The sequence below is a fragment of the Marmota marmota genome, unplaced genomic scaffold (assembly GCF_001458135.2).
Source record: "Marmota marmota marmota unplaced genomic scaffold, marMar, whole genome shotgun sequence".
Classification (NCBI taxonomy): Eukaryota; Metazoa; Chordata; class Mammalia; order Rodentia; family Sciuridae; genus Marmota; species Marmota marmota.
In genome coordinates, this window is record NW_026000211.1 from 9795662 (window position 1) to 9808313 (window position 12652).

Here is a 12652-nt window from a genome sequence, read left to right on the forward strand (position 1 = left end):
CACGATGTCTCTTTGGTGACTTCACATTCTAAGGGCTATTTTTAGCAGTTAAATACTTTTCTTCTGAAGAAGAGCCAAGCTGCCTCTGTCCATTTGTGGTCTGGGAATAAAAAGAATCTTAATATATTGACAAAGTGTTCAGCCCTGTTCTATTGATCTTCTCTGGCCAGAAATCACCTAAATATTTCATCAAACTAGAAAAGATAAGTGGCACCTTAAAATATGGGTATATCAGTAGTTGTATCAAAGCTGGCTTTATAGAAAGAAGGATGTTTTTAAATCCATTAATATTTTTTAAATATCCTAAAACATTTCCAAACTGGAAGTGAGATCTTTATTTTAAAAAGAAATACTAATTTTTAAATATTAAAAAAGGTTTGAATATTTAAACCAAAAATATTCCTAAGGCCAATTAAGCAGTGAATCAACTTAGATTTTCTTAAGGCTGGAGAGAGGAATGCAGTGTAAAATTGTATCCAGGCTGGTATTAATCTTGGACTTTTGTTACAATAATAAAACCACATTTTAAAAACCCATAGTTCTTTTTTTTTTAATTTTATTCTTTTACCATAACATAGTCCCTTACAATATTTCTAATCTCTGGTAAAAATATAACTTCATAAGACAATAAATTTGTCTTTCATTAACTCAGCATGGCTCTTTTTTTAAATTAATTAATTTATTCATTTGTTCTGATTTGTTATACATGACAGCAGAATGTGCCCTTTTTTTTTTTTTTACAATAGGAAAAATGCCAAATTTTGTTTTAGAAAAGAAAATGTATGGGCAGAATTATTTGTCAACCAAATTACAACAGCATACCAATCATATCTGAGGTTTTCCACAGTTCTTAAAACAGTAGTTCAGACTCTTAATCTTCAAGCAAGAATTTCAGGGCCATTCCTTATTGTCCCTTGCTCACTGTGAAGAAGCACATCTCTGCTCAAAGTGGTCTCACCCCTTCCTTTGCACATGCCTGTCAGTGACAAAACACGGGAGATTGGAGCAGTTTTTCAAGCAAAGCTAGCCACTGCTTGAGGTTGAATGGGATACTTCATTCCTTCTATTTAACTTCGACTTTGTCTTTGGAAAAGTACAGACACAAATTAAATGCTTTTTCTGTGAAAGTAGCCATTTACTTGTGATTAAACATCATGAACTTTGAATGAATGAGGGCCAGCAGGCTGAGCCCTTGGAACACAGCCAAACAGGGAGGTGGAGGTGGCTGGAGGGAAACTGTGGGAAACTCATGCTGCCTAGTGCTGAGGAGCCAGAGAGAGTGGGCAATTAGGGCTTACTCCAGGTCTGGCTCAAGGTAATGTCAGGGATGAAGGAGCTCTTACCAAATAGCATGGAGATGCAGCAGGAATGCAGATGGCAAGTGACCTTTTAAGTATAGTTAGGAAAAGAAAGCAAAATCCACTGAAGACAGACACTTAAGGATGTGGGTGCCAGAAAATCCCAGGACCACCTGCAGCAGGCTGAGACACAGCCAGACTGAATCCAGAGCCCCGGGGCCACAAACCTCACCAGCTCACCTACTCCTGGGTGTAGTCCTATCAGGTCTAATAAAGTTAGGTCTGCAAATCCCGGTACCAGTGACTTCAGCTGGGAGGGGCATGGGAATATTACGCAAAATTGCTTATTTGCATTCATGACTCTTCCCAATTCTTTAAATGATCTTACTTAGCCATTCAATTATTTTGGTGAGACAGTAATTGTATTCTCTCATTAGCAAAGTGGGAGGTTTCATAAGCCTGGAAAAATGCAGTTCTTAAATGTTCTTAGATAGTTAGGTCATTAAAATTCAGAATAAAGGAAGCTTACAGTTAAAAAAAAAAAAAAAACTCCCAGTCTTGCAAGTATGTATGGTGTTTCACAAATCCTTATCAGCCTTCCCTGGAATATAACCTGAGTCTGATCCAGACCTGTGGATCTCAGCTCACTCAACAGCCAGCCTCTGCCCATTGGCTCCTAAATCCAGAGTCTATGCCCAGCCTGTCAATCTGTTCTTTGGGATTCAGCATGCTTTGGGCTGGAATCCACCATTACCCTTAAAATGTCTAAATGCAAGTCTTATATTCATTGACTTTACTGCATATATATATAATTTTGGGTTTTTTTGCTCTCTGGTCAGTCTTTTGGCTTTTCTTCTATCTCTTACTCATTCTTTCTTGGTCTTTTTTTTCAGTTTATTATTCTGCTCATCTCCTGAGTGTTGCTGTTTGTTCAAGCTCCGCTTTAGATCTTTGTGCTCCTCATTCCATTTACTCCCATTGGAAATCACTTTCATACACATTTTTTTCAAGTACCATCTTTATGTGAAAACACAGAACCTTCCTTGGAGCCTATAACCCTGTAGACATATCCTATATTTTCTTCAATGTCTCAAAAACTAATCTCATTTTCTTTTCACTTGCAAAATCTATCTCCTAAATTCTTTACCGTGATTACCAACATGATATTCACACAGACTAACTCATGACCTATTCTTCTATCCCTTACCCTTGAAAACACTTCCACATTGTTTGTGCCTTGTAAATATCTTTTAGATCTAGATTCTCTTAACCAATGCCCTTTCCTTAGTTCAGGCATTTGTTAGCCCTTGTCTAGATGATTCCAAAGGCTTTCTAGCATTTTTCTCTCTTGATTTTGATCTTCTCAGAATTATTCTCCATGTTCCAGTTAAGTTAACTTATAAGACAACAGAACAAATCTGATTGTGTTAACACTGTAAATACCTTTCTTAGATTCCTCATATTTACAGGAAAAAATCCAAAGTCTTTAAAATGGCTTGTAAATTAAGACTCCCCCCAAAGAGATGTTTAATAGATGTTTAATAAATGTTTAATGGCAGGGTATCCCATGACATACCTAGATGGGAAGTATGCCACAATACCTCTCATGAGTCACATGGGCTCTCTGATCACCTACTACGATCTCTTGTTTCCTTCTGTATACATTCTAATTCTAATGCAGGAGGTATATGGTAAAATAGGGCTGCCTCAGACTCAGTGCTATGTGATCTCTACTCACATATCCCTCACACCCTAGTATGATTTTTTGTTCATATTTTTAAAGAGAATCATTTGGTTCAGTGAAGCCTATGTTTTGCTTGCTCCAGGGATCATATAAACCCATCACCATGAAGAGTCAGAGGCAAACATGTTAACGTGGCCCATACCCTCAGCAAGGTTGTACATAGACCAGGCAGGTGGACAGGTCCCATAAAAAGGCATAGCCAGAGCAGATGCCCCAATTTAAGCATATTTACTTAATAAATACTGCAATAAATTAAATTGTTAATTATCTGTCTCCTGTCTTTTCATCCTGATCCCTTCCTCTAGCTCTAGTTTTCTATACAATAGTCCTCAGGTGTTCTGAACTTTTTATAAGTATTCATACTTCCTAACATTGACATACACTATTTATCTGTCTACAATATTTTTTTCCCTGAGTCTAAATCTATACCTAAAGTTCTGGAACCACGTGCAGTTCTTGGCAAACCATTAGTTCTTCAAATCCCTTGCATAAATTTTACCTCCTCTTTAACATTCCATTAAAAACAACTCCCTGTTATTAGAGAATCCATCTTCAGAATCCCCTCAAAATTTAAACAATACAGTACTTAAATAGACTATATTGTCACCTCTCTTCCTAAAAAAAGTATGGCTTTGTTAGTGGAAGGTCCACATTTCTTTCTTACTTCTTTGGCACTGAGCACAGTTCCTGAGGTATAATAAGTCTCAAATCTTAGAGGGAAGTAATAGATAAGAAGACACATAAAGAAGACTAAAAATAGGAGTAGAACAGCCACACACAACCCTCACTGTGGATATGCATGCACAATCTGCTCTCCTTGGAAGGTGGATACGTCTATTATAGGCCCTTTATCTTCTGAAGATTCACTGAAATGAAGTTATTATAGGAAGATTAATAGGAGGAAAAAAATGTACAATTTTACTAACATACACAAGGAAAAATAACAGCACAGGAGACGAATACAAAGTATGAACATTGCAGAAGGACCAGATGGTTGAGGCTTAAATAACTTCCCACACTGCAAAGAATAGGGACTTGGATAGGGAGGGCCTTGAAGTATCTTGGAGGGCGGAGGTGACAAACTATGGGAGGGGTGAGGGAAGAAGTGCATGTGAACAAGGATGTCTTCTAAAGAGAGTTTCTCAGTAACCTCTCAGAATTGCCCTCCAAAGAATAGATGAAAAGTGTCCAGATGGGGACAGCTTCAGTCTTATTTCTTTTTCTTCCAGCGTTAAATTTCTTGGTGGATGACATGTCATAACAGTTGCATTCCTTCTGAGAAGGGGGCTTTCTCGGAAGGGCTTCTCCCTGCTACTTTGGAGAGAAAGAGGCTAAAGAGAATAGGGTAGAAGTTGCTGAGAGAAACCTGGGAGTTTCCTCTTTAATTCCAAATTGCCATACGTTGAAGTATGGGGTATCATTTTCTGAGCTTCACTACTATCAAAAGTAAATGTCTGACCAGTGGATGGGATACGATCTGCATGTCTGGTTCTGCCCTGGTCAATCATTCTGCCCTCTCTACTCTAGCCAGGTAGACATTTTTCCTGTCCCCATCTGTCCCCCTTGCTCCCTTTTGCAAGACCTTGGTACATCACACCCACTGACAATTTCTGCCCCCCTGCTTGGAAGAAGACCTTCGTGACTTGAGAGGAAATAGCTTTGGGCATGTTTCTCTGAAATTTATTTTGTCTTGTCTGACAAACTAAAACACCAGTTTTACCTTCAGGGCCTGTGAGTTCCCCGTACTTGGTGGATTTGCATCAGACTGTAAGATTCAGAGCAGAGACTAAATTCACCTTGTATAACACTGTAGCCCCACATCCTAGCATGAAGCCTGGCTAATAAAATATATCTGCTGTTTTTATTACTACTTGATTAATTTCATGCAGACGCTCAGGTTATGTGCCTTCCTCTTGCTCTCCCAGCCATTGTTAACCACCCATTACTGCTTTTTTTTTTTTTTTTACTGTCCACGGGCATCCAACAGGCACATACATTCAAACAAAGATAAATGCATGACCCAAAGGCCTTTCAACCAAAGAAAAAGGTAGCATAGTGATAATTACTTGAAATAGACGTATCCTGACACCAGAAGGTTTTCCCAGTTCAAAAAACCCATTTGAATTTTATGTTCCTGGGTTTGGTCCCTAACACTGGCCATTTCCCTGCAGTTCATGATACAATGGCAAAAATCTGAATTAGGTTTTGTTCTTTCCTACATTTTTTCTCTGCTTTTAGTCCTACTATTTCACCTCCCTTTACTGACACTCTCTTCTGCTTAGCCCTGTAGAGCTAACCAAGCAGAAAGCATCTCTCTGATATTTGTCAACAAGGCTGAATGGACTTTTGTCCTTTATGAGTAATTTCTATGCTTTAAAAAACAACAAAACAAAACACTGGCGAAGAAGCCTAATGTTTCTTTGAGGAAGATCTTTGTGTAAGTCCATTCAGTCTATGTAATTAAAATACCATAAATGGAGTGGCTTACAAACAACAAACTTTTATTGCTCATAGTTCTGGAGGTTGGGAAGTCCAAAGTCAAGCTGCTGCAAATTCAATGTCTGGCACTGGCCCATTTCCTGGTTCACATATGGCCATTTTTTCTCTATCCTCACATGGCAGAAAGGTTATGGGATCTCCCTAGAGCCTCTTTTTAATGGCACTAATGTCATTACTAGGGCACTAAAATCATGATCTAATCATGTCCCAAAGACCCCACCCACCTCCTCATTCCAGCACCTTGGGAGTTAGAGTTTTAACACAAAAACTGGGGAGAGAAACAATTATTCAGTCCACAGCTACTCTACTTCTCACTTTTTAGTGTCACCATTTTATTTGCTTAAGGTGAGAAAGATTGGCATCTAGGAACTAGTGTTTCTTTTGCTGGTCATCCTACACAGTTAGACTTGACATTCTACTTAATCAAAAATTAGCAAGGAAATTGCCAGGCATTGTGGTGCACACCTATAATCCCAGCAACTCCAGAGGCTGAGGCAGGAGGATCATGAATTCAAAGCCAGCCTCAGCAATGTAGCAAGCAAGTCCTTAAGCAACTTCTCTCTAAATAAAATATTAAAAAGGACTGGGGATGTGGCCCAGTGGTTAAGCACCCCAGGGTTCAATCTCTGGTTAAAAAAAAAATAGCAAGGAAATCCAAAGAGTAGCTTAGATAATTTGGGGGAAAAAAATCTGGAACTCAAAATCTCCTAAACAGGAAATATGAGTTTTTTTCCTGGAAAGAGTGTTTTATTAATTTCTCCAAAGTCTTTATCTTTCTAATGGTCATTCTCTGCCTCTGGAAAAGAGTAAAATCATTCAGTGATAAGAATTATTTTTCAGAAAATATTAAGTGAGGGGGAAAGAAGAATGAGAAAGTGGTAGATATAAAAACAAAGAAAATAGTGAGGAAGCAAATGCTTAAAGAAGTAGTGTGCTATGGTTTGGATGATTTGGATGTTTAGTTCTTGTAGTGACGGTGCTGAAGTGCTATGGAACTTTTAGGAGATAGGGCAAGAGGAAGGTCCCAGGTCAATGGAGGAAGGTTCAAAGTCAACTGAAGTTTTTTGCAAGACTCTGTAATTCTCATTAGAAGAATTCTTATTAAATTCTTATTAATGCCTGCGCCTGTCCCACCCAGCTTTCTCCGACTTCCCGTCTGAGGTGGGATTCATTGCTCCTACACATGCTCCCACCATTACCATCCACTGGGATGTGATACCCCAAAAGGACCCTCACCAGAACTGAGCTGATGCAGGCACCATGCCCTTGAACCTTCAGAACTGGGAGCTAACTAAGCTTCTTTACAAAAGTGACCGCCTTTGGTATTTTATTGGAGTGATAAAAACCTTTCTAATAAAGTAATATTGAATAGGAGTATGTCTTGACAGTATTTAGGAGGAGGTTAGGAGATCATAGGAAAAAAAGTTAAGCACAGTGAATTCTGGAAAAGAAGTCGATGTAGATATATGCATTATTTCTACTGATTTTTTTCCTTATTCTCTTTGACTATATTGACTAAAGGGATATACTAAACCACTTCAGCATTCCACCAAGTTACCAAATATTACTGGAACATCAAGAAGATAAGTAATTGATTTAGTGCTCCCTCTTAAGATGAGATTATACTTCAAACCGAACTAAAGCAATGAAAAGAAATGCAAGCATAAATTTAGGAGACTACAAGAAGAAATTTAATTATTGGTGTTGCAAGGATGAAGTAGATAGTTGAACGTTGCTAACTCCAACTCATAGCCTGCCTTCCTTGCTCTGTGTCTCATCTTCACATGCTCCTTTATTTACCCTTGAAATGGAATTGATAATTCTTACACATAATGAGTAAAAGTAAATCTACATTATATATGTGTCTGTTGATAGATAAAATATATGTAGTGTCTTAAAAGTCGTTAGAAAAATATGACTACATAAGATTAGTAAATATCATAATCAAACTTCACCCATAAGTGAAAGCATTCCATGAACATCCTAAACTTCTTATCCTACTTTAAAGAGATCTTTGAATTCCATCAGAACCACATCATCTCACAGTAAGTTTGAAATATAAATAAATATCATGTCCTTACATCTGTGTCAACCTCATAACTTGTGCTGGAACAAATTCCTTGAAGCATTTGTAGGTCTAGATACACCCCAGAGCATAAATGGCTCCAAGGTCTTGAAGGAAATCCTTAAGATAGGTTGGAGTCTGGGTATTAAAGCAAGAGACACCTATGTAGGGCCATGCTAGAGAAGACCATTTGTTGCTGCTCCCTAATGTGGTCCATGAATACACTGGTGATTATGATTGTCCAAAGATTAAATCAAGGAACTGGACACCGGCTTCAGTATACTAAGCTGCTTACCACTTTTGTTGTGTTGTTCTTTCACTGCCTATGTGAAAAATTTGTTGATTTAAAATAGGATACCTAAATAAACATAGAACAAATTTAAAATAAATAATATTTTCAAGTGCTTATGTACTGTAGGTTACTATAAAATATTTCTTCATGGTAGAAGTGTACTTAGATCTTATTCTGACCATTTCTTGCACAGTGAAGTAATATTTGAAAATTAGTTGTTGGAAGACAATTTGGGGGGGTCATTCATTTTTCTGCATGTCTAGCAAACAGAAGCAATGTCTTTGCTTGAAGCTACCTTTTCAAGGATGCTTTGTATAGCAAACAGTATTGGAAGATAAAGAGAGAGATTCCTTCTGGAGCAAAGGATAAGGTTGCTTACAGATTTAGAAGATAAAGATAGTATTTCCCTGCACAAGAAACATGCATCTATACCATGTGGTATAATAAAAAATCAGGGGCTGGGGATATACCTCAGTCAGTAGAGTGCTTGCCTTGCATGCCAAAGCCCTGGGTTCAATCCCCAGCACCACAAAATGAATGAATAAATAAATAAACAAACAAACAAACTAACTAACTAATTATAGCCAGGCATGGTGGCACATGCCTATAATTCCAGTGGCTCGGGAGGCTGAGGCAGGAGGATTGCAAGTTCAAAGCCAGCCTCGGCAAAAGCGAAGTGCTAAGCAATTCATTGAAAACCTGTCTCTAAATAAAATACAAACAAGGGCTGGTGATGGGGCTCAGTGGCCCTGAGTTCAATTCCTGGTATCTCCCCTTTCAAAACTATATGTCCCTCCAAGCAAAAAGCAGGTATACAAACAGCCCATTATAAAAGATTCAGGTTTATCAAGAATAGCTTTCTGTCCTCCAACACAATCTATTATATATTCAGGTGTGACCTGTTTCTTTTTTTATTGCCTGGTAGGTATGGGGGCTAAAAAAAGTGATCCAGGAGATTTCTGATATTTTGGATACCACTACTTTCATGAATAACATAATCTTTTTTTCTTAGATGTAAGAGTCCTCATGTCTTCTTCTAGTATCCATAGCATACTGAAGTGTTAGCTTGCAATCCAAATATCAAACTTCACAGTTCTCAATGTTAGTTTCATTTCAAAGCACATTAAATATGAAGGTTCAAATTACACATGCATTTCAAAAATATTTTAGCCAACAAAAGGAAATTAATAGGAAAGTCAGGTTCTTATCATGTTGTATTCCCTAACAGCAGAACTTTATTCTAGAGTAGCCTCAGTGGTTTTACCCTTTATTGTTTATAAAGATATTTCACTATTTCATATAAATGCCTTCTTTGCTACTTCTGTAAGAGATGAACTTCTTTTTAGCTGTATGAGTTAAGGGCTTCCAAGCTGAAGCCTGTATCTGTATCCTTATGGAGTACACTTCCATTAAATATCAGCTACCCTGTGGCCTACAGAAGAATATGGCAGAAATAATGCTGTATGAGTTTTGGTGCCTTGAAGCTTTTTCTTCCCTAAATCACCAAGGAAAACAGTCCAGGCTTTGCTTCTGGGAAGGCCATGTGGAAAGAGAGTCCCTGATGGATAAGAGAGACACCTTTATATGTCAGCCACCCACATTAAGAGATTAGATAAGTGAGGAAGGCCATCTTAACATTGTTTGGCCCAAATTGCGGCTACTTTAGGTAAACACAGGACGACTTTGAGCAAAATGAAGACATCTAGGTAGAGCCCAACCCACATGCAGCAGTGTGAGAAAAAATGAAATGCTAGTGTTTCGGGTCATGAAATTTTGAGGTGGTTTGTTATATAGCAGCACATAACTGAAACAGATATAAACATTCCTCTTCTTTTCCCAAGCTCATCTCTATGCTGTTGAGATCTCTCTTTGTCTGTTACTAAGTCATCATTACCCTGTGGCTCCATGGGCTCCTTTCACTTGTCCTGTGATGTGCTACAGTCTTCTCATCCCAAGAATTAAAATCTCCTTTTGACATAATAATATTCTCAAGAAACTATCCTCGTGTTTACACACACCAACAATTATCTGGAAAAAAATATACAATCTACACTCATTTATACTTCATCTTGATTTCCCATTCAGTTATATATCTATCATATATTTTCTACAGAAAGCAATGCCTTAAAAGTCATTGAAGACTTGCTCATCCCCCATCCTGATCTCAATCCTCATGCATTTGAAACTGATAATGCCATATTTTTTCAAATTCATCCATTCATTAGCTTTTATGATTATAAGCATTCCTCTCATCCTTATAACACCACTGCCTATTTCTTCTTAGAATTTTTCTGGATCTTCTTTCTTGACTCCTTTTATAAGACACATCCACTGGACCTGTCCCCCTCCCATTTTTCTTTCTATTCTAAACTCTATAGTGTCAGTGTCTCTGGTTCCATGACTTTAATTCCAATCTTTATAAAATGGTATCCACGTAATCCTAAACTAGCTTTTTTTTCCCCCCCAGGCTCTAGATATTTGCTATAGGAAAACAAGTATCTCCTGGGAGCTTATAGAAAAATACAAAATAGAATGATAGACTGTACCCAGACCTGCTGTATGAGAATGTGTGTAATTTCTCTATGCATGAAAATTGGAAAAGCACGGTTCTAAATATGTGTTTCCATCTTACCTTGGTCAAAACAAAAATAATCATTTCCTCTGCTCTTCCCACAACAACCACAAAACATACTCTTCCTTTCTCAGTGAGCCATTAATCCATTATGGCTCCTCCTTTTGTATCCAACACTCCCCAGCACTCCAGTCTACAAAGAAGCATTCCTCTGAGCCTATTTGAACTTAATGAATGTATCCTATTATTTCAAAAGCAGTTACCTCACATTTTGTTTTTCTGTATACACCTGCTACATAGGATTTATCTCCTTAAGTGGAAGATGACATCCTATGTACCTCTGTAGTCCCTCTGTAGTCCCAACTGAGTTAACAGAATAAGTGTTATGGTTTATATATGTGGTATCCCCTCCAAAAGCTCATGTGTGAGACAATGCAAGAAAGCTTAAAGGTGAAATGATGGAGTTATAAGAACCTTAATCCAATCAGAATTAATTAATAGAGATTAACTCAGTGGTAAGTAACTAAAGTCAAGTAGGAGTGTGGCTAGAGAGGTGGGTTCCTGGGGACATGCCTTTGAAATATTTATTTTGTCCTTGTTGATCAGAGCGTTCTCTCTCTCTCTCTCTCTCTCTCTCTCTCTCTCTCTCTCTCCTTCCTGATCATGTCTTGAGCAGTCCTGCTCCACAACACTCTTCCACCATAATGTTGTCCCTCACCTTAAGCCCCAAAGAATGGAGCCTGCCTTCTATGGACTGAGACCTCAGAAACCATAAGTCCCAAAAAGACGTTTTCCTCCTCTAAAATTGTTCTTTTCAGGTCTTTTTATCACAGCAATAAAAAAAACTGACCAATGCAATAAGTGCCCAGTGTAGCTGGTTGAATTAAATATTGAGGGGACTCAGATTGTCCACTGAGCTCAACCAGGTTGCTTTTACTTATTTTTTAAAAAAACTAAATTTAAGAGGCTGGGGTTGTGGCTCAGCTGTAGAGTTATCGCCTGGCATGTGCAAGGTGCTGGGTTCAATTCTCAGCACCACATAATAAATAAATAAAATAAAATAAAGATATTTTTTAAAAATTTAAAATGTTTTAAAAGACTAGGAATTTCTACCTCTGTTTATTTCATTATTTCACAACATTATGTGTTGTGATGACTGGTAAATTTTCCTCCCACAGAACAGATTTCTGTGAAAATCCTGATAAACTTTGGACCACATCATCATCACTGGACAAAATTACAATTACATTCAGGGTGTGCTTTGTACACGCAGGTTAGCCAAAGTCCATGTTTCTTCTTCAGTTTATTATAAATAGAGCTACTGTTGCTAGGGATGTGTCATCAAAAAATATGCTACCAGGAAGTAGAGAATCGACTAGAAAAAATACAACTTAATAAAAAAATGAGCATCTCCATTCTTGAAGTACATAATCATGTTTAAAAGAAGACTTCCTGCAGGAATGTGGAATGGATCCTAAAGTTAACTAACTATATATGATAGTTAAAATCAGCTGAGTTTGTTGAGAGGGGGAAAAAAGAAAAAAAAAGGAATCAGGAGTTTAGAAGCTATCTTCTGAGGAATTCTGTTGCAGAAGACTATCTGAGTACATGAAACAGTATTTTAAATTTAAATGATCAAACTTACATGGGAAGCTTTTGACTACATCAAGGAACAGGAAAGAAGGAAAGATATTGTCAGCTTTTGAAATTCCCATGTAAACAGAACATGGGAGTCTTTAGAGGCTGCCGCATACTCTCTCTCTCTCTCTCTCTCTCTCTCTCTCTCTCTTTCTCCCCCCCCCTTCTTTAAAAAGCAAATACACTGTTCTCCTTACTTGAATGGTTAACTAAATATGGAATATTTATGAATTATTTTCTGAAGAGATTTTTTTAAATATTTATTTAGTTGTAGATGAACATACAGTATATTTATTTTGTGGTGCTGAGGATAGAATCCAGTGCCTCACACATTTGAGGCAAGCACTTTACCACTGAGCTACAGCCCCAGCCCCTTCTGAAGGGATTTTTACTTGGCCATCCTTAAATGTTACAAACCAACATAAAGCCACTAGAAAAGGGGTAATAAATAGCATAGGAAAAAATAACTTGCTACATTAGCTTTGCTCCCAGACAAGAATTTGAAATCTGTCTCAGAATTAAATGTGGGAGGGGAAGGACTTCT

The 12652-nt window shown here is 37.7% G+C and overlaps 1 long non-coding RNA gene across 1 annotated transcript; it reads right to left on the reverse strand.

Annotated features, from left to right (window-relative positions):
• Positions 1–4900: 4900 nt before the first annotated feature.
• On the reverse strand, positions 4901–11163 carry LOC125612885. The gene is made up of 2 exons (XR_007343368.1): positions 9720–11163; positions 4901–5319 (listed from the first exon to the last, which is right to left on the reverse strand). It is a non-coding gene; the product is annotated as an uncharacterized LOC125612885 (long non-coding RNA).
• Positions 11164–12652: the final 1489 nt, after the last annotated feature.